The sequence below is a fragment of the Styela clava genome, chromosome 3 (assembly GCF_964204865.1).
Source record: "Styela clava chromosome 3, kaStyClav1.hap1.2, whole genome shotgun sequence".
NCBI classification, from domain to species: domain Eukaryota; kingdom Metazoa; phylum Chordata; class Ascidiacea; order Stolidobranchia; family Styelidae; genus Styela; species Styela clava.
In genome coordinates this window covers 22843808-22866408 of record NC_135252.1, presented here as the reverse complement: position 1 = coordinate 22866408, position 22601 = coordinate 22843808, and the positions used below count along the sequence as shown (strand labels likewise).

The 22601-nt window shown below is 36.6% G+C and overlaps 1 non-coding gene across 1 annotated transcript; it reads right to left on the bottom strand.

Annotated features, from left to right (window-relative positions):
* Nucleotides 1–11229: 11229 nt before the first annotated feature.
* Trnaa-ugc (transfer RNA alanine (anticodon UGC)) lies at nucleotides 11230–11301 on the bottom strand. Its single transcript has one exon. It is a non-coding gene; the product is annotated as a tRNA-Ala (tRNA).
* Between the last annotated feature and the right edge of the window lie 11300 nt (nucleotides 11302–22601).

Genomic DNA, 22601 nt, shown 5'->3' with positions numbered 1-22601 from the left:
CCAATTGCACCGGAATTTTCAGTAGTCAAAAATTGTATTTTTCGCCAGAATGCTAGTACTTTTCCGTGTCCACATATTTGCTTAAGCTCTCTTGTTTCATTTGTTATCACACGGCCGGTCGTGCTATTTTGAGGTCCACGCGAAATCGATTGCAAAGACAAATATTCGTCTACATTTAAAGTAACCCTACTTTACGAGCTTTGCGTGCAAAGAAGTCATGTAGTATATTATCAAAATTATAAATGGCCGTAATATATAAGGTGTCCCATTAAGTCTTGAAATTTTTTAAAATTGCAAGGGAAATTTATTGATACCATATATTGTTTTAGCTTCACAGATGTATTCAATGAAGTAAAAATACTTACTTACATAAACAATTACTGAATAAAAACAACAAACCTGGTTAAGATATGTTGAGAACTGACTTCATAACAAAATTGAAATTGTAAAAGGACTTTATGGACACCCTGTATACCGGTATGATAGCATGGGGCTCATGAAGTAAGGGCCCACCCCCATTGGTTACAGTCGCTTTAATGATGTAATACTGATGACGTAAAACGATGAATTAAATTGTTTGTTTTTGCTATTCCAGTTTGTGTGTTATATCTTACGTAGAGCGCACTTTCGCACGAGAACCGATGAAGAATCGCCACATGGCATGTTCCGGAAATCACCCCAAATATTGAGAAATACCTCGATAAAAGGAACCACTCAGTCGTGTCATGTTGACAATTTTTTTCCGCTGTGAATGTGGCACCATGCCAGGTCGTTCGTAACCTCGCTTTTCAATTTGCGCTGCGATTTCATGCGAATTATATCACTAGACCCAGGGCTGAAAGTCTAAATCATGGCAAGCTCTGTAAAAGTGGGATAGATCATACATAGCTGCTGTTGTTTTTGAATACGAGTTTTGTTTTTGAATATACCCAACTCGAGAAATTCCTTCGTCATAAAAAAATTCAGTTACCCTACCAAGGGCTAAACGACCGTTTCTTATATCAACGCATCCTCCATACTTGGCTGTTCATATAACTCTTATTGTTTATTCTTTCGGTGTAACTTGTGTTTTGAAATATCGATATAATTTCGAGAGCATATATTCAAGTGCTTTAATGACCCCTATAATCACGTTTAATACGGCACAAGTGCTCTCGACACCCACGCACATTGTTGCATGGTGTTTTCCATTGTATGTTTTTGTTAATACTGTTTTGTTTTAATTCCACGTTCTATCACTCTGAACAAGGCTCCGCACAACCTATCGGTGGCATGTAATGGTCCAAAATGAAGGTAGAATTTTTGGTACTCGTGAAGTATATGAACCAGGATGGCGGGCACCGCAACGTAGTATGTGTACCAGGTTAGGGTTAGGCCATAATTTCAGGTACAAATACTACGGGAGTTACTTGGCTAGTCCCCAATCTCGTTATATAACTAAAATAAGAAAAATTGGAATAAAATTATGGCCTTGCCTTAACTAGGTACACAAGTGCTATTCAGCAATTTGAGGACCTATTCCCTAACCCAGTGGTCGGCAACCACCGGGCCGCGCCCCTTCGCCGATCCGCGGAAATGTCACTACTGATCAGCAGAAAGGTGACATGAAAACGTACAATGCCATCGTTATCTTTATGTGAGGTTGGGTTTATAAATGGCAATTACAAAAACGAAAGATCGAAGTGGGTTTAACGTAAGAAAAATTTTGGTTAGGCTTTACCGGTCCGTCACTGGAAAAAGGTTGCCGACCACTGCCCTATCCTATCCGTATCCTAACCCAACCAAAGATAAACAGGATACCGATAAAAAATTTGGAGCAATAACCGGATACCTGAAAAATCACAATATGATCCCGGTTATCCTAACTTACTATATTTTTCTGTTTTGAGGATAAATTTATACAGTAAACAGTGAACGCTTGAACTTTTTTAGCAGTATTTTTAAATCTTTAGTTTAGGAAGCGCGTGCTTTGAGCAAACTTATTTAAAACGATACGTTTACGCACATGATAACCACGTCACTGTCTTATCCAGAATTACAAAAATGAACAAATAAAACGCTACGAATTTTTGAGTTTATGGAATTTTTCCTAAAATATACAAAGTTGATATAAAGTATAGAGAAATACCAAAGGTGTTGAATTTTCCATGTGAAATTTGTGAAATTTTCCGTTAAACACGAGTTCCGTGTGCGAGACAAACATACAGTAACGAATGGGAAATCCCCTTTTTATGGAAAGCACTTTCTCCTATTCCATACTGACGCTGGCGATGGCTAATGTCGTTACTAGAGATATCTTGAATTAGAAAAATTTTACTTTCAGGATCGAATCGAATATACTGTCATTTTTCGTCTATTTCACATCAAGTTGTGTAAAGGGACTGAAACTAAAATGACAAAAATTGGAATAAAATATGCCCTGACCCTAACCTGGTACACATACTATAGTCTGTCTATACAGGGTGTCCGTACATTCCCTTTACAATTTCAATTATGTTATGAAGTCAGTTCTCAATATATTTTAACCAGATTTGTTGTTTTTTTATTCAGTAATTGTTTAAGTATTTTACCTCATTTAATACATCTGTGAGGGCCAAAACAATATATGATATCGATAAATTATGAAATTTTTTTTAAGACTTCATGGACACCCTATAAATTTCGAATGGAATCAATTATTCAAATCTTTTAATCGAATCCCGGGGGTAATCGCATTGGGAGCTCCAGAAGTATGTGCATAAAGATGGCGCACATCCTGAACATAGTATGTGTGCTAGGTTAGGGTTAAGGTGGTGCGCCATCTAGGTGCACATACTTCTAGAGCGCCCGAATGGGTGGGTATTCAGGAATGTCATCAATATTATGGCTGTACTTCTAATAACACGCTGGAATGTGTTGTTTTTGGCCAACCACGTCCGATAATGTTGAATAATTGGGATTTTTTGAAAAAAGGGGAGAATTTTTTTAAAAATAACACGATAAAATCTGTTGTTTTTGTCTTACCCCAAGACATTTTGTTTTCTCTTCGCTTTTGTGACTTCGATTAATTTCTGAATAGAGCGACGAAAGTTATTACTGGGTTATTGTTCATTATAATAGGTCTAAGATAATCGCGTTTTGGAAACGGACCCAACTCAAACCCGAAATTACAGATCTTAATAACCCGTCTCATGCTCGACCAAGCATTAGTCATACTTGAGAAGCCCAGTCCGCACAACCTTTTTGACAAGGATAGGTCATGGTCCACAGTGAAGGCTTTCGACATGCGATTAAATTTATTTTTTCGACTGGGACGGTTCGATTACGTTTTTATTCTTTCTACATACCTGAAGGACTGAAAATATCTTTAAACCCATCTTACAGCCATTCGGCCAAGCATTATAAATACTCAAAAAGCCAGGTCCACGTAACAATTTTGACGCGGATAGGTGATAGCACCCTTTGAAGGCTTTTGGGAGAAGACCAAAGTCGTTTTCGCGACAGAACGTTTCGATTACGTTTCCACCCTTTGTGCTACGTGCACAACTGAAAATATTTTGTCATCATCCGATTGTTATGTCATAATATTATTTAGGTGGAAATAATAGTCGACTTTAATTTTGAATGATGACTTTTATAAAACAAATAACAATTAAATTTCACGGCTTCACGGGCTTATTATGCGTCGACATTTTTTATTTGCGATCGCTGGAAACATGTGCGCATATAAACAAGGACAAAAGACAAATTCAATCAATATTTTGACAAATTCGATGTTTTTTACGATGATTTAATGTTTTTTATATTAAAACTTTGGGACTTTGGTATCGCATATTTTACGAATGACGTATTTGGTTAGCGAGTAACTTGATCCAGAGATGAGTCTCATTTGCTTCTACAATAATTCTTTCACCTAATGAACGAAACGAGACGGATAAAAAATGTTTGATTTTACGCATCGGATAAATTCGACAATGTAGTTCGCCTGTGGAGAGATTCTCCAATATATTGATAGATATCAGTGGCAACTTTTATCTAGCTTTGTTTGGAGCAAAAGGCACGAGTAAGCACTGTAGTTACGTCATTATACAAAATAAAAAAATTACCCCGTTGTCAGAAAATAAAATTGTTGGCTGTCTAAGCTCTTGTTTCGAGTAAGCGCGCGTGACTTTGCATTAATCAAACTATGATATAAAAGGCAAGCTATAGCTATTGTATTTTGTCAAGGGCGTATAAACTATGTAATTTATTATTTCTTGCCGATAATGTGTCGTGTCATTTCTGAAACAAATTATTGGAACCAATTATTATGAGGTGCTTTGAAATCCTTAGTCCATAGAGTTTGAGACGCAGTATGTAAAGTCCATGTGGATATTTTTGAGAAAGTATTTACATCAAATAAATTACCCGAACTCATAAAAATGTTCGACTATATATGCAATGTTCCATCATATACTCCAGAAACAAAGCCATATCAGCTTTTTACTTCGTAGTGGCTTTGTGTAGAGCCTTGTTCGGGGAGAAACCGTGTAAATAAGTCAAACAAAAACATTGTATTTGTTTACAGGATGTGCGACAATGAATAAAATGCAAATTTGACTCAATCATGTTCTCTCATTACATTCGATTTTAAACACTAAGTCTCATTTAATTTCGCCCCGTCTTTGGCGCGGTCAATATATTCTTGGGAAAATGAGACGAAATACTGAGAAATGTTCGTTAAATTAATGCAGGAAATGACATAAGCACAAGTAAGAATTACTTAAACCATGCCCCCAACATTTAGAATTCGCCAATTTTTGAGTATGTTACCCTTATATGTATGTCATTTTTAAATTTTTCAACAGTGTGCGTAAGTTTGCCTTCTGGTGAATAAAAAATCAATCAACATTTATATCGTCTCTGTATATTTATTTAGTCGGGCGACTTTTTTACCACTTTGGCGATGAATTGAAAATATTTTATATATTTGTCATAGGAAGACATTTTTCGCGCGGTATATTTTACGATTAAAAATATTTATTCAATATTGTTTTCTATATTTTGTGACGCCACAAGGGTGATGGTGTGTCATAAATGCTTATACATTGATGTAATCGTCTTATATTTATTTACAAAAGTTGAGCATAAAAATTGCTCTGTGAGCAACCACTATCACACAAACATGAATATCTCGTACTTAAAGTCTATTTCCGGGTTCAAATTCGGTTGTGATCGGTATTTTTTAGGTTGGACCGTTTCAGGGAGTTTGTGAAAGATTCTGTACGAACTTGACCAAAGGTCACGGGGTTACCAGAGAGTGACCGACAAGTAAGCAACGTTATAATATAATCTATAATAAATCTATAAACTTAAGTGAAACGCTAACCGAGGTCGTAGGATGAACAGGAGGTGAATAAAAATAAACCCGGAAATAACTAACCAGTAGGAAATGATATAATCACCTAAGTTGTCTATTACACCTGCGTCCACCTCGTAGGTTACACAGACGATCAGTATTGTTCTAACAGGGATCGGAAATTTTTTATAGCTAGAATAGATTTTTTCAAATGTTTTCAATTGCATATTTTATGATAGTAAAGATTATCAATTACACATGAGTTTCTCGAGTTTTTGTTATGTATTAGATCAGCGGTGTGCAACCTTTAATACAGAAGGGCCAGATACAAGTAACTGGGTGAAATCGCGGCCGCACCGACTTTGAACAAATCCAGTAAGAAACACGCTTTTATGCCGTTGTGTATTTTCCAACAGGATTTTGATTTTGCTAGCTAGTTATGCTAATATGACAGTGGCACTCAGGTACTGTTATAGGCTTCGCGACGCAAAAAGATTAAAATTGCTCGCAAGTATCAAATTAACTAAACTAAAAACTCGTTCGCGGGCACATCAAAATTGCCACTTACCCGAGAGCCGCACAATTTTTCTTTTCGGGACGCATTTTGCCCGCGGGCCGCATTTTGCACACTCCTGTATTAGATTCATGCGTTTCGGTTTCCGCCATCTTGGTTTACATACTTCGGGAGTGCCCAAAAATAAGCTGTGAAACATTTTACGACTTGTTGCCTGTAAAATTGTTTTGCTCGCCATTTCTAGTGTGACGTAACAGCGGGAATTTTTTTTTCACGCTAAAATATGACAAGTGTTTTTCCATAATGTGTGAGATCATAAATCTCTTTGAATGCGTCACAGCAGAAAAAAGTTACCGATGGACATTAATGTATAAATAGACTCGCTCCAGTAAGTTCAAGGGATCTTGTGAGGCGTGCTCGAAGTTTTTTGTGTGGTAAATTAGTACTTACAGTGAGATGAAACTTTCAGATATGGAGTTGCATTAGATGTCAGATTTAAGTGTTTAAGACAGTAATTCTCAAATGGTAGGGCGGGCCACACAAGCGGGTCGTAGACATTACATTTAAGGGTACTTGAAGCTAATTGAAAATAAAATTATTTGTTATATTTGATCTTACTCGCCTTGTGTTGGATCTTTACATTTCTTTATTTTGGATATTTACGTTCCATCCAAGTATTTTATGAATAAAACATACTTTCGCCTCACTATCTGGTATTTGTAGCTTATTGTTAGATAGTTATTGTTGAGGTAGGCGCGAGACTTTCTAAAAAGAGACAAATTTTAAAAAGGGGGCGCAACTTAAAAGATTTAGGAACCACTGCCTTAAGAAATATTGAAGTAAGAGAAAGATAGAAAATTGAAAAGTGTTGTGTTTTCCATAGATAGGTGCGGCCTTATTTGTGCCTAACTATATTGGCATTGCAGGTTAAATTATCTGTTATTATATCTTATAATCGACGTTAGTTGGCTAATTCGCATAATTCATATGGTACTAAACATCAATAACAGATATTTTGAAACTCTAGATTTCTCAATCTATTAGATTAGATATTAGAACCCTGAGTGACCTTTTCGTTTCATATATATGGTAACGGTAAGCCTATGTATATAGAGTAAATTTATATATCATGACGAAAAGGTATTTGATACTCTATGTAAGGGATGTACCTTTTTCAATGAACGGTCGCATTGCCGTGAGTGAGATCGACGTCTTTGAGTGAGACGACGAGTTATAATTAGTTGAAGAATTGGTTTTTATTGATAATCACTCGCGTTAAATTCACGAATCCACTGAATAAAAGTTTCTAGGCACGTTCGAATATTTTGTATTGAATCGAATAATTCCACGAATGCGTTATATTCGAATAACACTAAGCGCTAACACCTCGAACATAAACTCTTTTATTACAGTATTACTTCAATACTGATTTTTCGATGACGTACTTACCTCGATACCGATTTTTCGATGACGTACCTACTTCAATACATAAGTTTTATGTTACGTCATAATCTTGTCGTGATGAATTGAAGTCAACCATCAGCATGAGTAAATAAAGAAATTTTAGGTAATGGTGTTGCCGTCACTCTTATCATGTACCTAACCTTAAAATAAACCAAGGGAGGAATGCGTCATAACGTTGAGACATTGATGTATTTTGAATACATTACCAAAACTCCTCATATGTGCACCGTGGCCGATATTCGATCTGCAAAAATTTTCATCCGCGTACTGTAAAGACTTGCATTATTTCTCGTGGATGTTTGGTTCACGGCCTAGAATTGACTTGCAAACGTTTCCTTTAGTTTAGAGTACTGAGAAAAATTCCCTCAAAACATAAAAACTGTCTTACTACAGCTCAAATGAGGGTCACGATGCACACACGGGTTATGATTTGCCTTGTTTTATTTTAAGATACTTCAATTTTGAAATAGCGCAAAGGATACTCCTACTATTATTTTAGATTTATGCGGTAAGGTGTGGCTATATATTAAAAAAAAATGATGAATTAGGGAAATGTCGGAAAACAAAAAATTCCGTTTGCTGAATCAGAAATTGTTCGAAGCAGACTAACTAGAAAGGCCCAAATTTAGGAGCATACAGTATGACATGGGCATATATTTCAATTTTTTACAAAAAGGTGAATGAGAAAAACGTCACTGAAAATTCTGTTCGCGGAATCGCAAATTTGAACAGACCAGAATAGCCCAGATAGACTATGTGTTATCATGCCACCCTTGGGTGTATTTGAATTATACATGAACAATATTAGGCCAATATACTGATGATTGTGTTTATTCGGTCGTGATGATAAATAAAGTACCATGAATTTTTATTCAAATCTGCTTACTTGACATGCTTCAGAACAATCCAAGTGCTTTTTTCCAACAAATTTTTTTAGCTAGATAACTGCATGCAGTATGACAATGACATTCATTTAACAAAAAAGATGTATGAATTAGAACAATGTCAATGAAAATTCCGTTTGCCGATCCGGAATTTGTCCAGAGCAGATTAACTAGGAAGGCTCAAATTGAAGAGCATAGGTGCTTTTTTCCAACAAAAAATTTTAGCTAGATAATCGCATTGAGTATGACATGAGCATTCATTTTGTTTGCAGAAAAAAAATTTTGAGTTAGAAAAACGTCACCAAAAATTCCGTAGGCTGATTCGCAACTTAACTCGAACAAGCTCGAGAGAATTTCGGATCATCCCCGGTCACATTTTGATTATGTATGAGCTGTATTAGACCAATATGCTGATAGCTCAGTATATATTTCGTCCTTTTTTGCGAGCGCGTTGCAATCATTTCCTCATCTCGTGATGACAATTGGTCATATTTATATTGTGTTGTTGCGAAATAATGCTAAAATAAAAAGCTCTTAAATGTGTCATCTGCTACGTGCAGATTTGCATTTCATTAATAACTAAGAATGAATCCCACAAAATATGTGGCTTGCTCAGCCTTAACGGAAATGATTGTGTTAGAAATAACAGATTTTAATTTCGAAATCTTAGTCATCAGTTTCATATATTTATTTCATCATAATAACAAAGACAGAAAGTGCATTTATACGATTGCTATACGTTTTGCAAATCCCACTGCGTAAACGGTATTTTAAGTAACCATTTGGTTAAAGTTTTGTATCTATTTCAACTCAAAACATACCATTGGTCCCACTCTAATAATTCGCCTAACGTTTCATGTCTATATCCTAACCCAGAACATACCTATGCATACTCTATTTTATCCATCCTAACCCAGGATATACAACGAATCTCACTTCATATGCTTTCACTAACAATTTGCCTAAAGTTTTATGTCTTTTCTAACCCACAACATACATATGCATACTCTAACTTTGTGATGAGATCTACTTGGCAGAAAATGTTTACCCATAAACAAGTAGAACCACTTACTTATTCTGTATACAGGGTGTCCAAAAGTTTTCCGTCCGATTTCATGGCATCACCAATTGCAAATTTGAATAAATTTGGTTGTATGATAAATGGGGACTACAGCATTCAACATCCATAACATCCTATTGAAAACAGGATGACTATAAATCTTTTTTAAAATTAAAAAAAATAACATTGGATTATAAAGACTTTATAATTGGGCGAAACTTTTTGGACACCCTGTTTTTCGTTGCTACACCGCATTAATCATATATTAACGGAGTGCATTTGTTGTGATCCTGTATTTTTTCATTACATTTTACACACAATTTTATTACGCGTTGAACAAGCATAAATCGCACTGTAGGGAACTGTGTTTTTCTTGAAAAGTAGAATATTTTAACCTCGCCATTGACCCAGTGAGATGATTGGTTTGAAGTTTAACTCCAGATCCGCATCCTGTAACGCTAACATGACCAGGTTCAACGTGCTAATAAACTATATCGCAATTGTGTACATTAGGAAATTTAAGGGAAATATATATAATAGTTTAGAAATCACAAGCCAATAACTATTATATATATTTGTGAAACTCTAGTCTCACTATTGAATCATCATTGTCACAACAACTAGTCATCTTCAAAGAAAGAAATCAGCTTGTTTGCATTATTGAGCAATTGTTAAGTCATAATGTTTTGTGACCAGTGAATTAAACCGGATACAACCGTCCAAATCTAGAATATCCTTGATTGGATATAGATTCCCAGTTGCGGTTTTGAAGTTATCATATTGATAACCATGTTTTGAATATGAATTCGGTTATTTACATGCAATTTTCTGTGGCCCTATTATAAAAAAAATAGCATTATGATTTCACAAGCGTTTGGCTGAAGTATGCTAAAGTTATTAGTCACAGTTATCGCGATAGCTTATTCACTTAGAATAGTTATATCATCAATTTTATGTGTTGTTTACAACTTTGCTTTCAACAAATCTTAATATTAGCAACTAGTTAGTCTTGGGAACCTTTTTCAGATATTAGAACAATGTCGCAGCTTTAAAACCAGTTTTGGTCTCCTCCTCTTCCCATCCAAGTGCGTTCCATTTTTGTCTTTTAAATGTGTATGAAATTTTTAACTCGCCGGAAAAATGAACTTTAGTATGGATTAAAAAGTTTGACGTAAATTTCACTTATGACTCAAATACTTATTAGTGGACTTTCTATTTTTGTATTACATACTGTTGGGCTCAGTGGCGTAGCAACCTCTCGTGAGCGCCCCGCAAAAATATTTTGTGGAAATGACGCTAGAACTGTCGGACATAAGCTAAAACATAGCTTTTTTTATTTCGTCAAATAGCATAACATGTCGCTATAAAAAGGCAATGGTAATCTAAAATTTGTCGTTTATCTTGGTAATTTCGGACTATAAATATTATTTTAGAGGTATTTCATTTTCGGGCTTCGGGATTTTAATTTTATTTCGTGTTGTTAGCATTTACATAGAGATTTTTATACTTTCACAGAAGTCTTGGTTATTATATGCTATACATAAAAGAACTGTTTAAATGGGAATGTCTTTTAAGATTCGACCCCGTTTTAGGTGACCTTTATTTCTATATTTTTTTGACTTGATAAAGTAAGACATTCGAAACGTTGTTTTACGATTAAATGTTTATAATTGAAAAATATGAAATATATTCGTCGATTAAAATTACATTAGCGATGTTTGATGCATTGAAATTTTCATTTCTTGAAACTCCTAATGTTGTGTCGTGTTTTGTCAAATTCTAGGTAACCCTTAATATGGTCGATCCTCTCATCCCGGAATACGTATAAATAAATCTGATATGTGAATCCAGGAATAAAAAAAGGAATAATTTATTAAATTTTGTATTTAGGATTCATGTATTGAATTATGCGATCAAATGAAATTAAGCAATATTATATTTGAATGCCACTATCAGACAAAAAGCATCAATTTGTAAAAGCCGAAAGGTATGGAGACGCCGGGGAACGATCCCGGGACCTCGCGCATGCAAAGCGCGCGCTCTACCACTGAGCTACGTCCCCGTCGGGACCGGAGTTATCTGATTAAGGAATATAAAGCACTCTATGGATTTAGTTCTCTCGAATGGTGAGGTGTGGTACTCACCAACTCGGGGTAATTAATTTATCCAACGCACGGTTAAAAAATTGTTCAGTCTCACGAAACCATCCTTGGATGCGCATGTCTGTTAATCCACGCAAAATTGTCTTGCTGCGGTTGGATATGTGTGCATAAGTCTTTGGTATATGTTATGATTTATGCTATATTGTTGCACAGACTGCCTCATTAATTATTTCTGGCATGCCACTCCAATACCGCGTTGTTAAGAAAGTTTCGTTTACTCTGTTTCAGTGGTTCCCAAACTTTTTAGTATTGTTACCACTAAATCAAATTATCGAAAGCTCAATTACCCCTATGTTAAAATAGAATTTACAGTGCGCCATTTATTCATTATATTGCTCTATATCGCTTTGTTGTGGTTTGGGCATTTGTTTAAGACCTACGCGATGACCTACACCCAAGAAAAGTGCTACTTTGGCACAAAAATTAGCTCATTAATTATTTCTGGCGTGCCACTCAATAAAGCATTATTAAAAATAAAATGAATCGAATGTAAACCGGGCCTGAAAATGCCAATTCCAATTAAGGTATTTCAAAAGGCCGGAACGTTGAGTAACCCAACCCGCGGCGAAGGATACAAAATTATGATCGATTTTGCATTTTACGACCAGTGCTGCAAGAGCGTTAAAAAGACGATTTGAATTTTTGGCAGGAAATAACATCTGGGGTATATATGTCGCAGGTTTTCTTCCTGTCTTTTCAAAACATCTACTACGGTAAAATCAGAAGATCCGAGGTTCGATTGCGGCTTTATTCTTAATCAAAACAGCACTATTGAAACTTAAAGTGGATAACTAGACCTCAAACGAAAAACAAAACTTGACTGTCGTGTCATCGCCAAAAACGGGGCACACAATGCCTGCTACTTGTCCTCATGTTCGGCGGTAATCATCACTTAACACAGCAATAATCAAAACAAATTACAAAAACAGGAAAACAAAAGGATCAAGAACACACGCGGAAAAAATACCACCACATATAGAAGTAGTCCTAATGGTCACTTGCAGCCACAAAAAAAGTAAAAGATAAGTATTCAATATTTCACATTGCGGTCAGAGTCGGAATTGCTAACGGTTCCCAGGAGGTTGTTGCGACCCTATTTTTAAAATTGCATAGAGCAAATGGCACTCCCGAAGTATGTGAACCAAGATGGCGGACACCGAAACGTAGTATGTGTTCCAGGTTGGGGTAAGTTGAAGTTTATTTTGACTCCATAATCAGAAGAAAAGACAATAAAATATGTGATAGTAATAAACGAAAAAGGACCATTACAGAAGCAAAATTACCATAAAACTGTAAGTAAGATTTAAAACCTACAGAATTTAAATTGAAATGTTGAATTTGAATGTTATGCATTAAAGGATTTAGCTAAGGCGACTCGTCTTATTGAAACGCCTCACGTAATATGGAATGGCAAAAGTTAATGCTCCTCGTCCCGTATGGATAATCTTTTTCTTTTCTGCACGGCGAGCGATTCGCTCTAGCGGAACAAAAGTATCGCCATAGTCTTAATTATATCGGTGCGCCTTTTTTCTATTTTTCCCATCGACGTAGCGGAAATAACTCACCGCGCAGTGAGAAGGGCGTGTATTTAGTGAGATGCGAAAGACGACCGTTCCTATTGTCGACGTGCGCTTCATCGGAGAGGGTTGGCGGGTGGAGCAAAGTTCTTTTCGGAAATAGAGAGAGTGGTAGTTAGACAGATAGCTAAAGAGTTTCATTGTAGTCAGGATTCTATGAAAATTGGCGCCAATCTATAAGAGAGTCTCATAGCTTCGCCAACCAGGCGATTCAAATAGAAATCTATATTGTTGTTTTAACTATATGGAATCTCTTGATATAAGAGGCCATTCAAATGATTAGGGCTCCAAATTCATCCTCATTTCCAATTGGCTGTGTGTTTGGCAGCTCTATACAGCTATACGGAGAAGCGAATTAAACGACAATCGAGGCCGTATATCCATCCTAAATTACGGCCCATATGGCGGCCAAATAACCCTTACGGAGTAGGTCATTCAAATGACTATTGGAACAATGTTTTCCAATGACCTATTCTATATATTGCGGGATGAACTTGACATCGCACGGTCTGCGTAAAAACCTGCTTTCCAATTCGGCCGCGGTCTGCATTTGTAAGCTTTTGCATCCGCGATAAATAACCAGCCATTTTTTGTCGATCGAGTAAGACCCTCGTATGAAGGAATAGCTCTATTAGTCGCTATAAAATTTAGAAACTTATTTTATTCAATTTTTAATGATTCAAGAGTTGCTGCACGCTATCGCGAATGTATCGACGCCCTACCAAAGTCGTCGACATCCTAGGAAAAACACAGATCAGCTAATCTCTATGAGTCACTTAAAAAAACTACCTGCACTTTTGTTTCAGTACCTATCTGTATTCATACGCATAGTGATCAACGAGCGCAAATCCTTAGAAGGAGTGCAACCAGTGGTGGATTCAGCCGGTTCGCACCTGTTCTGTAGAACCGTCTCGCGGAATTTTTGAGATCAGCGAACCAGTTAGCATTACCGCTTATCGACAATGACTTTTTGTAACAGAATCGGCTCAAAAAATATGACTTTCGTGATGGAACCGGCTGACAAAAAATTCGAATCTCACCACTGGGTGCAACTATAACGTGAGATATACTTCATAAGCGTTACTATATAGCGTAAGGCGCACCCCTGCATTCCCTCTCCTAATGAGTATCCCACAAGGTGTACATGTGGATCGTTTTGTTATCATGTTGTTGTTAGTTTTGTTGACAATTTTTACTTGTTATGAAAAGAATCGCCTTTCTCATTAACATTAACACTACGCGACCGATTGCTTTGAAATTTTCAGTGGTTGAAGATTGTTTTTTTCGCTAAAGGGTTATTACCTTTAGAGATTTCCAACCTTTTTGTGGGCTTAGTGTGATTCGTTTTTCACTTCGAAATTTTGTGTGATGACCTCTTCGAAATTATTTGAAGCGGTTCTGCGACCTCTCTCTTGCTGCACGAAAGCAGTTTTTTGACGTTATCGTACAGTAGGCTATGCGAGGTACTGTACTTTTTTGTGTTCATATATTGGAGCATAGCTCTCTTGTTTTTGGAACGGCGATAACTAAGTTGCGTTTGGCAAACATTAGACGAATAAATTCAAATGATAAATTGGTAGAAAGACTGACTGACACCAAGACAGAAAGAAAGAAGCAATAGTTAGGAACACGTTCTAGTCAATTTTTTGATTAAGAATTACGTGTAATATTTCGTAAATTCAACGATTTTTTTAGCATTGTCGACGTGGCGGATACAAAAATAATTATAATTCTTGTTATATTGTCTATTGTGTAAAAATATTATTGGTGAGGTACTGAAGGCATGGTACTAAGGGCTGTTGGAATCTCATGACGTACGCGAGTTTCTATCGTACATTTGAGATCAATTAAATTTGTCGTATTATTGCACTTTCTGTATCAGAGGATTTGAATCCCTGCCGTTTTGAAGTAATTTTTGTTACGTGCTGAATCATTTTGAATTCCATGATGCGTGACCTGGCAGCAGCGGAATTGGATCTGTCATGCTGAATTCCACCAATTGCCTGCTGGTGCCAAAAAGTCTCGTTGCGTTTATCACTATTTGGCATTATCTTACTCAAAAGTTACTGAGGCGTGAAATTGTAGCATCGACGCATATAAATTAGAGTGAGATGATTCTGACCTGTTACGCTTCGTTACTTTTTCGGAGGATACTAAGGTGGATGGTAAAGTAATCCAGGCCTAGGAAAATGACTGGGCTTGTTTATTACTAACGCTAACGGTCAAGGCGACCGATTTTGTTGCAATTTCGATTCCATTGAACGCTCCGAGGAAACTCACTAATTTTATTCCAATTTTCCTTATTTTCGTTCTATTACGAGTTCGGGGACTGTCTGTGTCAGCCAAGTGAATATGCCCCCTGCCCATAGGTTTCAGTTCCTGTACAGTGTACACAACTTGATGTAAAGTAGGCGAACAAAATTTGTTACCTCCATATTGTTACATATACTTCTGGAGCACCCACTAAACACCAGTGTTCCGCAAACACAGTTCGAATAACGCTGACGTGGTGACCGTACATTTGAACCCACGTACATTTGAACCCATGCGTATATCCACGGGTTCAATCTACATGTGGGTGCTAAAACCCATGGGTTAGGGTGAGTATGGGTTCAAATATCCGTAAAACGAAAAAAAATTCCATAGGTGCAATAGTATGCAGGTGCAATTGTCCTGGGTTCAAATGTACGTGGGTTCAAATGTAATGGAACCCGCTGACGTAACAGAAACTCACCAAAAGGCTAATCGTGGCATAATAATGTACGCTTCGGTGCATGGATTTCAAAGATTTGCACGAACTCGGCACGTTATTGAACTTAACTCAATATACATGATTAAAATACTCCCAATTTCGAGTAATTTTAATGAGTTTATTGCATTAAATGAAGCAGGAAAACCTATGAATTAATGATAAATTACTTTTTAATAGCCCTGTCGTGACATCACGTATAAGGAAGAACCCGAATAGGTACTCCCGTAGTATGTGTACCAGGTTAGGGTTAGTTGGTGTTAAGTAGGTTATATTATGAGCATAAAGTAATATTACAGTAATAGAAAAGAACGAAAGAACTTTAGGATTCTGCAAAGTTCCTTCTATTGCTGCTTTTTTAATAGTAGTTCATCGACACGCGTCTTTTATTTCGCGAAATTGATTACACGAGCGCTCTGATGATTTTTGTATTTAAAAATAGCTGTTTCTGTTCTGTGTTTAGCAACCTTTTCATTTGTGTACAATCGAGCATTAGACGCAGTTTAAATGTAACGTGTTTGTTTACTTGTTAGACCTAATTTTCTGAATTGTTTTCTATTGTTCTGTTTGTCTTGGACTAAGTTAAGATAAGTTAGTAATTGGGTTACCGCCAGTGGTGGGATTCAAATTTTTTGTCGGCCAGTTCCATCATAAAAGTCCTATTTTCCAGCCGGTTCTGTTACCAACAGAACATTCACCGTAACCAGTAATGCTAGCCGGTTCGCTGATCTCATAAAATTACGCGAGACGGATCAATAGAACCAGTGCGAATCACTGAATCCCACCACTGGTTACTGCCCTTCTAACTGATCCTAACATAGAAGAAACAGAATTAAAAATAATTAGTGGTGAGGAAATAACTTAACCCAACTGATGATAAACAGAATCAAAAGAAACATGGATCGTTTGTACAATGACGCGCCAAAAAAAAACACCTCCGCCAACGATTAAAATAATAAAATTATTAGTTATGTAGTTAGGGGTAGGAATGCAGATTGCTGGAATTTTAAATTTTTTAAATCATTTTTTATAACCCCAACCCGACTGGATTTGTTATTTAAATGCGTTGTACAAAAGTTCCGAAAAGAGATCACAGTGGTGAAGCAATAATAAGATAAAACTATACTTGCTCACAGTTTCAAAATTACCGAACGTGTGCACAAGGCAATTCATGCAGGTACTAACGACGAAAAAAATTTCCATCCGGAGAATTTCGTAAGAAGGCGTTAGTCGTCATCCCACGCGCCTGTAATAATTACCTTGTTGACGGCGAGTTGTTGTTTGTATGATCAGCCGCACGGAAGATTAACGTTCTTTTTCTTGATTTAATGGTGTAGAACGGGAATAATTGGAGAGGCTATTTCGCGTGTTGTGTCATTTCTACCGACTTAGTCCATCGCGATACAACAAGGTTGTGGCGACCGTGCGTGATCTTCGGGTTTTGGGTGTGGGTGAAAAATCGGAAGATTATCCCCGTGCATGACGATGCACAATTGTGTAGAACGACGGTAATTGGCGAGTCCATTTGGCGTTATTCAGTCCGAGTCCATTTGGCGTTATTCAGTCCATTTCATTGTAGTTAACGAGCCAAAAGCTGAAGAGAGTTAAAAAGATTTGAGTGGAGTAATTTTGTAGAAATGATAAAATAATAGAAAGATATATAAACTATTAGCCGCTGCGCAAAGATGACACGCACAATCGTCAGGACTATTGGTGTAGAGAAGGCTATTTTGCGTGCTTCGTCCATATCATTGTAGTTAACGCAGAGAGTTATATTTGACAGGGTGCCTTTTGTTTTACGGGTGTATATATGAAAATTAGACCCATACGAATACGATAGCACAGTCCTTGCAATGCGTAAATATTAACGCGCACAATCGTTAAGCGTCCTGTTATTACTCCATTTTCTGGTCATTTGATTAACTGTGTCAACCTGACTGTCAAAAGCGACGGTAATTGGATAGTTTAGTTCTGTCTCGTGTTATATTTCAGTGCATAGCACACTATGATAGAGCTGAGCCTTAGAAAGAGTGCTATTTTCTCCTTTTGGGTGTTGATATGAAAAAATTAAAACGATGCAGAGAACGTTAGCTTAGCATCCACACAAGGATTGCACGCACACTCGTGAAGTAGTTATTTTCCGTTATTTGACCATCTCATTTCTGATTTGTTGACTGAATAACAGAGGCTATTCATGCTGATTGAGTAGGATTATACGCACAATCATTACTGTCTTATTATTGCTTCATCTTTGATTTTATGATATTTTTTTTCCATTTTTCGGGGTTTTTATTTAGATTAGTTAAAGTTGGGATAACGATAATGGCTGCGGATCTTTTGTACAAAGACCCGTCCCTAATGAAAAATGTGAGATTTGAGAAAAACATCTCCGCCTCGTTTTTAAATAACAAATTAGTAATTATTCAGTTGAGGGTAGAAACGATTTGAAAATTTCAATTTCTAGCGCAATCTGCATTCGTAACACTAACCGTGAATGAATATCAACTATTTTTTATTTTAAGCGTTGGCGTTTTAGGCCATATTTTTATTCCATTTTCCTTATTTTAGTTCTATCACGAGTTCAGGTACTAGCCAAGTGACTCCCGTAGTATTTGTCCCTGAAATTATGGCCTAAATTTAACCTGGCACACATACTACGTTCCGGTGTCCGCCATTTTGGTTCACATACTTCGGGAGTAACGTTTTTTGGCGCGAGGTTTGTACAAAAGATTCGTAGCTTCTTGTACAGAACCCTGTTTGGAGCGAAGGCCCATAAATACGTTGTATAAAACAGATTGAATATGGCGAAACCTCACATAAATATTACGCAAATAATTATTGAATTTTTCCGAATTTCTTCGAAATTATCGTTGACAATATGACAGTTATATCTTGTGATTCATGAACTTGTGGTTATTTAATATGAAATTCATGGGAATTCGTTATAAAACACTGATACACCCAGGTGACGCAATTTTTTACTAGTTTCACAACGCCCCGAAAAATTAGCATAATTGTTATTATTAAGGTAATGTCAAACTTTTATTAAATTTTTTTGTCGTAAAATAGGTTCTCCCTGGTACGAACATTTCTCCGTAGTTTTATCACGTTAAAATTTGACAAAAATTGTTATTATGGTAAAATTTAACTTTTAATTTCTTTGCTTACCATTTAACAACATCCGTGGCGCTTGACACGAAATGTCAAACAACTCAATTCCATAAGGATGAGGTTTCAGTTAGGCTTTGGGTTATGCAGATTGAGCTTGAAATTCAAAAATTTAAATCATCCCTTATTCTAATCGTTACTGGATAATTAATATTTTTATTATTTATTTTAAAACATTGGGGGGTATTTTTTCTAAAATTTCACATTTTTGCATTAGTGACGGGGGTCGGTACGAAAGATCCGAAACGTCGTTCACCATCCAGGGTTGGTATGTTATCAGGTTTTACGGCGCTCCAGAAGTACGTGTACCAATATGGAGGTAACTAATTTGGTTCATCAACTTTATTACATGAAGTTGTGTAAAGGGATTAAAATCTATGGGCAGGGGTATATTCACTTGGCTAACACAGACATTCGCCCGAACTCGTAATAGAACAAAAATAAGAAAAATCATAATAAAATTATGGTTCCATTACATTTGAACACACGACAATTGCACCTGCATACTATTGCACCTATGCAAACTTTTTTTTACGAATATTTGAACCCATACTTTACCCTAACCCATGGATTTTAGCACCCTTGTATAGATTGAATCCGCGGATATAAAGGTGCAAATGTATGGGTTCAAATGTACGTGGGTTCAAATGTACGGTCACCTACGGCTAAAATTATGACTTAACCCTAACTTGGTACACATACTATGGGTGTACCGGTTTTACTAGCTTCCGTTACTAGGTATACAGTTTAAAAACCACCGGTACTTGCAATAAAGTAATCATTTCTCTTTCAAAGCGGTTTCCAAATTCTTCTGATAAAACGAAATAAATTTTAATATGTTTGGACACGCCCTTGACGAGACGGAAATTCTTGTAATATTTGTAATCGGGAAAATCTCGTTACCTTTTGTCATTTCATCTAATTTTTTGATAAACATTTATTTTATTCAAAAGGGGGAACACTTGCGCTTTCAATAAGCATTTATTTTGGTACTCGTGTAGTATGTGAACCAAGATGACGGACGCCGGAACGTAGTATGTGTAAAAGGTTAGGGTTAGGCCATAATTTCAGGTACAAATACTACGGGAGTCACTTGGCTAGTTCTTGAAATCATAATAGAACTGAAATAAGAAAAATTGGAATGAAATTATGGCCTAACCCCAACCTGGTACACATACTACGTTCCTGTGTCTGCCATCTTGGTACGCATACTTAGGGAGTACCAATAATTGTAAATTAAAAAAAAAATAGCTGCTAAATTTAACTTGTTTATTTCACTTCACCGGATTCATATTCTATTCTAGTCCGTTTATTAAACAAATTTTATTTAATTAAAAGGAGAATATGTGTTTTTATTCCGTCGAAGTTTGGTCGGTCCTGTCACACTTGTCTGTCGATGTTCTCGGCAAACTCGGGCGCTTAATTAATCGCATTGTTAGAGATGCGCGTCTTTCGTGTCCGTATGTTTGATAATTTTTTCTTTGTAATATCGGCAGTTTTATAGTCAAAGCGTTCGAATAATAATTGTAAATGTTAAATACAGGAGCGAAGATAAACTATATTATTTGATATTTGTCATGTTCTCGTAATATACGTGACAACACGTTCGCGTTCAATATTATTGGATTCAAATGGAATTGTGAATTCGGAACTGGAATAAACTGGTTTGAACGAGAAAAAGTAACTTTATTGCGCAGTGTTGATTCTGTTGGATTCCACATTTAAGCCTCGATCCGCTCATTCTAGCATATTACACTCAACTAATGTTGCGAGTAAAGTGGTGGGCTTATTGATTTGAATAGAATTGTGAATTCGGGACCGGAATGAACTGGTTTAAACAAGAAAAAGTAACTTAGTAAGTAATAGAAACGTAATGTTGATTCTGTTGAATTTTTTTTAAACTGGAATCCGCTCGTATTATGTTCATGATGATTGTGTGAGTGAACTGCTTGGTTCGTCGAATATTGAATAGCTATGGCCTAAACAAGGCTTTCAACTAGGGTTCCGCTGGTACAGTCCAGGGATTATAAAAACTTACATTCAAACCCAAGCTTTTATACCGGGCATGGGCAGACTACGCCCGCGGGCTATATCCGGCCCGTTGGGTAATTTAATTTGGCCTGATACCGTCACCGATAGTTTTTTCAACCCTTCTGTATCGTCTTTTGAGGGAATCACATCACCACGTTGAAAGCTTCGCGTTTATATCATCTAAATCTTCGAGGATTGGAGGAAGGACCATTGGCAGAAACAATATTACCGACGCATTGCTGGCTAAGGGGCGCATCCTGTTATATTATCTTACAATAGGTTTCTATTTAGCGTCATGTCCGTTCGAGGAATGAATAGGCTAATCTTAAGTCTATTGCATTTCGCTGACTAGCTGTCCTTGCAGAAATTGTTTATCATTTGTTCTAACCCTGTTTGCTATTTGAAAATCCGTGTGCTGGCATTTTTTATTATTATTCTAAAGTCTTTTGAATATCGCGGAGTAGCTTTCCATATTGATGGTGCCCTACAGGAACTGTTTATCATTTGTTTTTTGTTTCTGTCCGCTCTGTATAAGTCTTTGTGCAAGCATTAATATGAATGCTCCTGGCTTTGCAGACATGCTGACGAGCTCGGCTAATATATGGCGCTCCAGAAGTATGTGTACCAATATAGATGACACTAATTTTGTTTGCCTACTTGACACCAAGTTGTGTAAAAGGACAGGGGGTATATTCACTTGGCCAACACAAACAGTCCCAGCACTCGTGATAGAACTAAAATAAGGAAAATAGGAATAAAATGATGACCTAACTCCAACCTGGTACGCATACTACGGGAGTACTTAATACATAACACGAACTTGAGTGTATCTTTATATCTGAAGGAGCGTTATATCCCTATATATCCTTTTTTGTATGATTGTGTCCAATCAAGTTAATGTGTAATATTAACTAATGTGTAATATTAACTTGTCCTGTTGCTACATTTGCTGCTTGATTTCAGCTGCAATGTGTCGCTGACTAGATGACTCTTTGAGTGACTCAAATTAGGTTTTTGTAAAATCTCGCGACGCAAGGATATACTCGCATACTAACGTTATGTAGTGCTTTTATGGTCGCATAATTCAATGGCCGATGCAGACGGAAAAACGGGCGCACCTAGAATATTTTACGGCCACCCGTAGGTAGGGAACACTGCATTGAACCAGGTTTTCCCGCAGTATGTGTACTAAGTTAGGGTTAGGCCATAATTTTATTCCGATTTTTCTTGTTCAGTTCTATTACAAGTTATAGAACTAATATGTGTATGTCTATGTTAGCCAAGTGTATACGTGCCCATAAGTTTCCGTTCATTTACACAACTTGATGTAAAGTAAGCGAACAAAATTAGTTACCTCCATATTGTTACACACACTTCTGGGGCGCCTTAAAACCATATATCGTACATTTAGCGAATATGGGGTTATTTTTGTGTCATTGTTCTTTTCAATACCTAATTTAGAATATATTCAATATTCGAAAATATTATTTCTTGATGTTTTCGGAACAATCGTTAATTGGAATCGTCAAATCAATTAATCACACTGGAAACAGTCAATTCAATTTTCAATAAATTCGTCCAACAGCGGCCGCGATATAGCTATTAATTAAGTCTTATCATTCCGGTCCTCTGATAAGACCCGTCCGACCTGAGCGATACCAGACGCTTCGTTTTG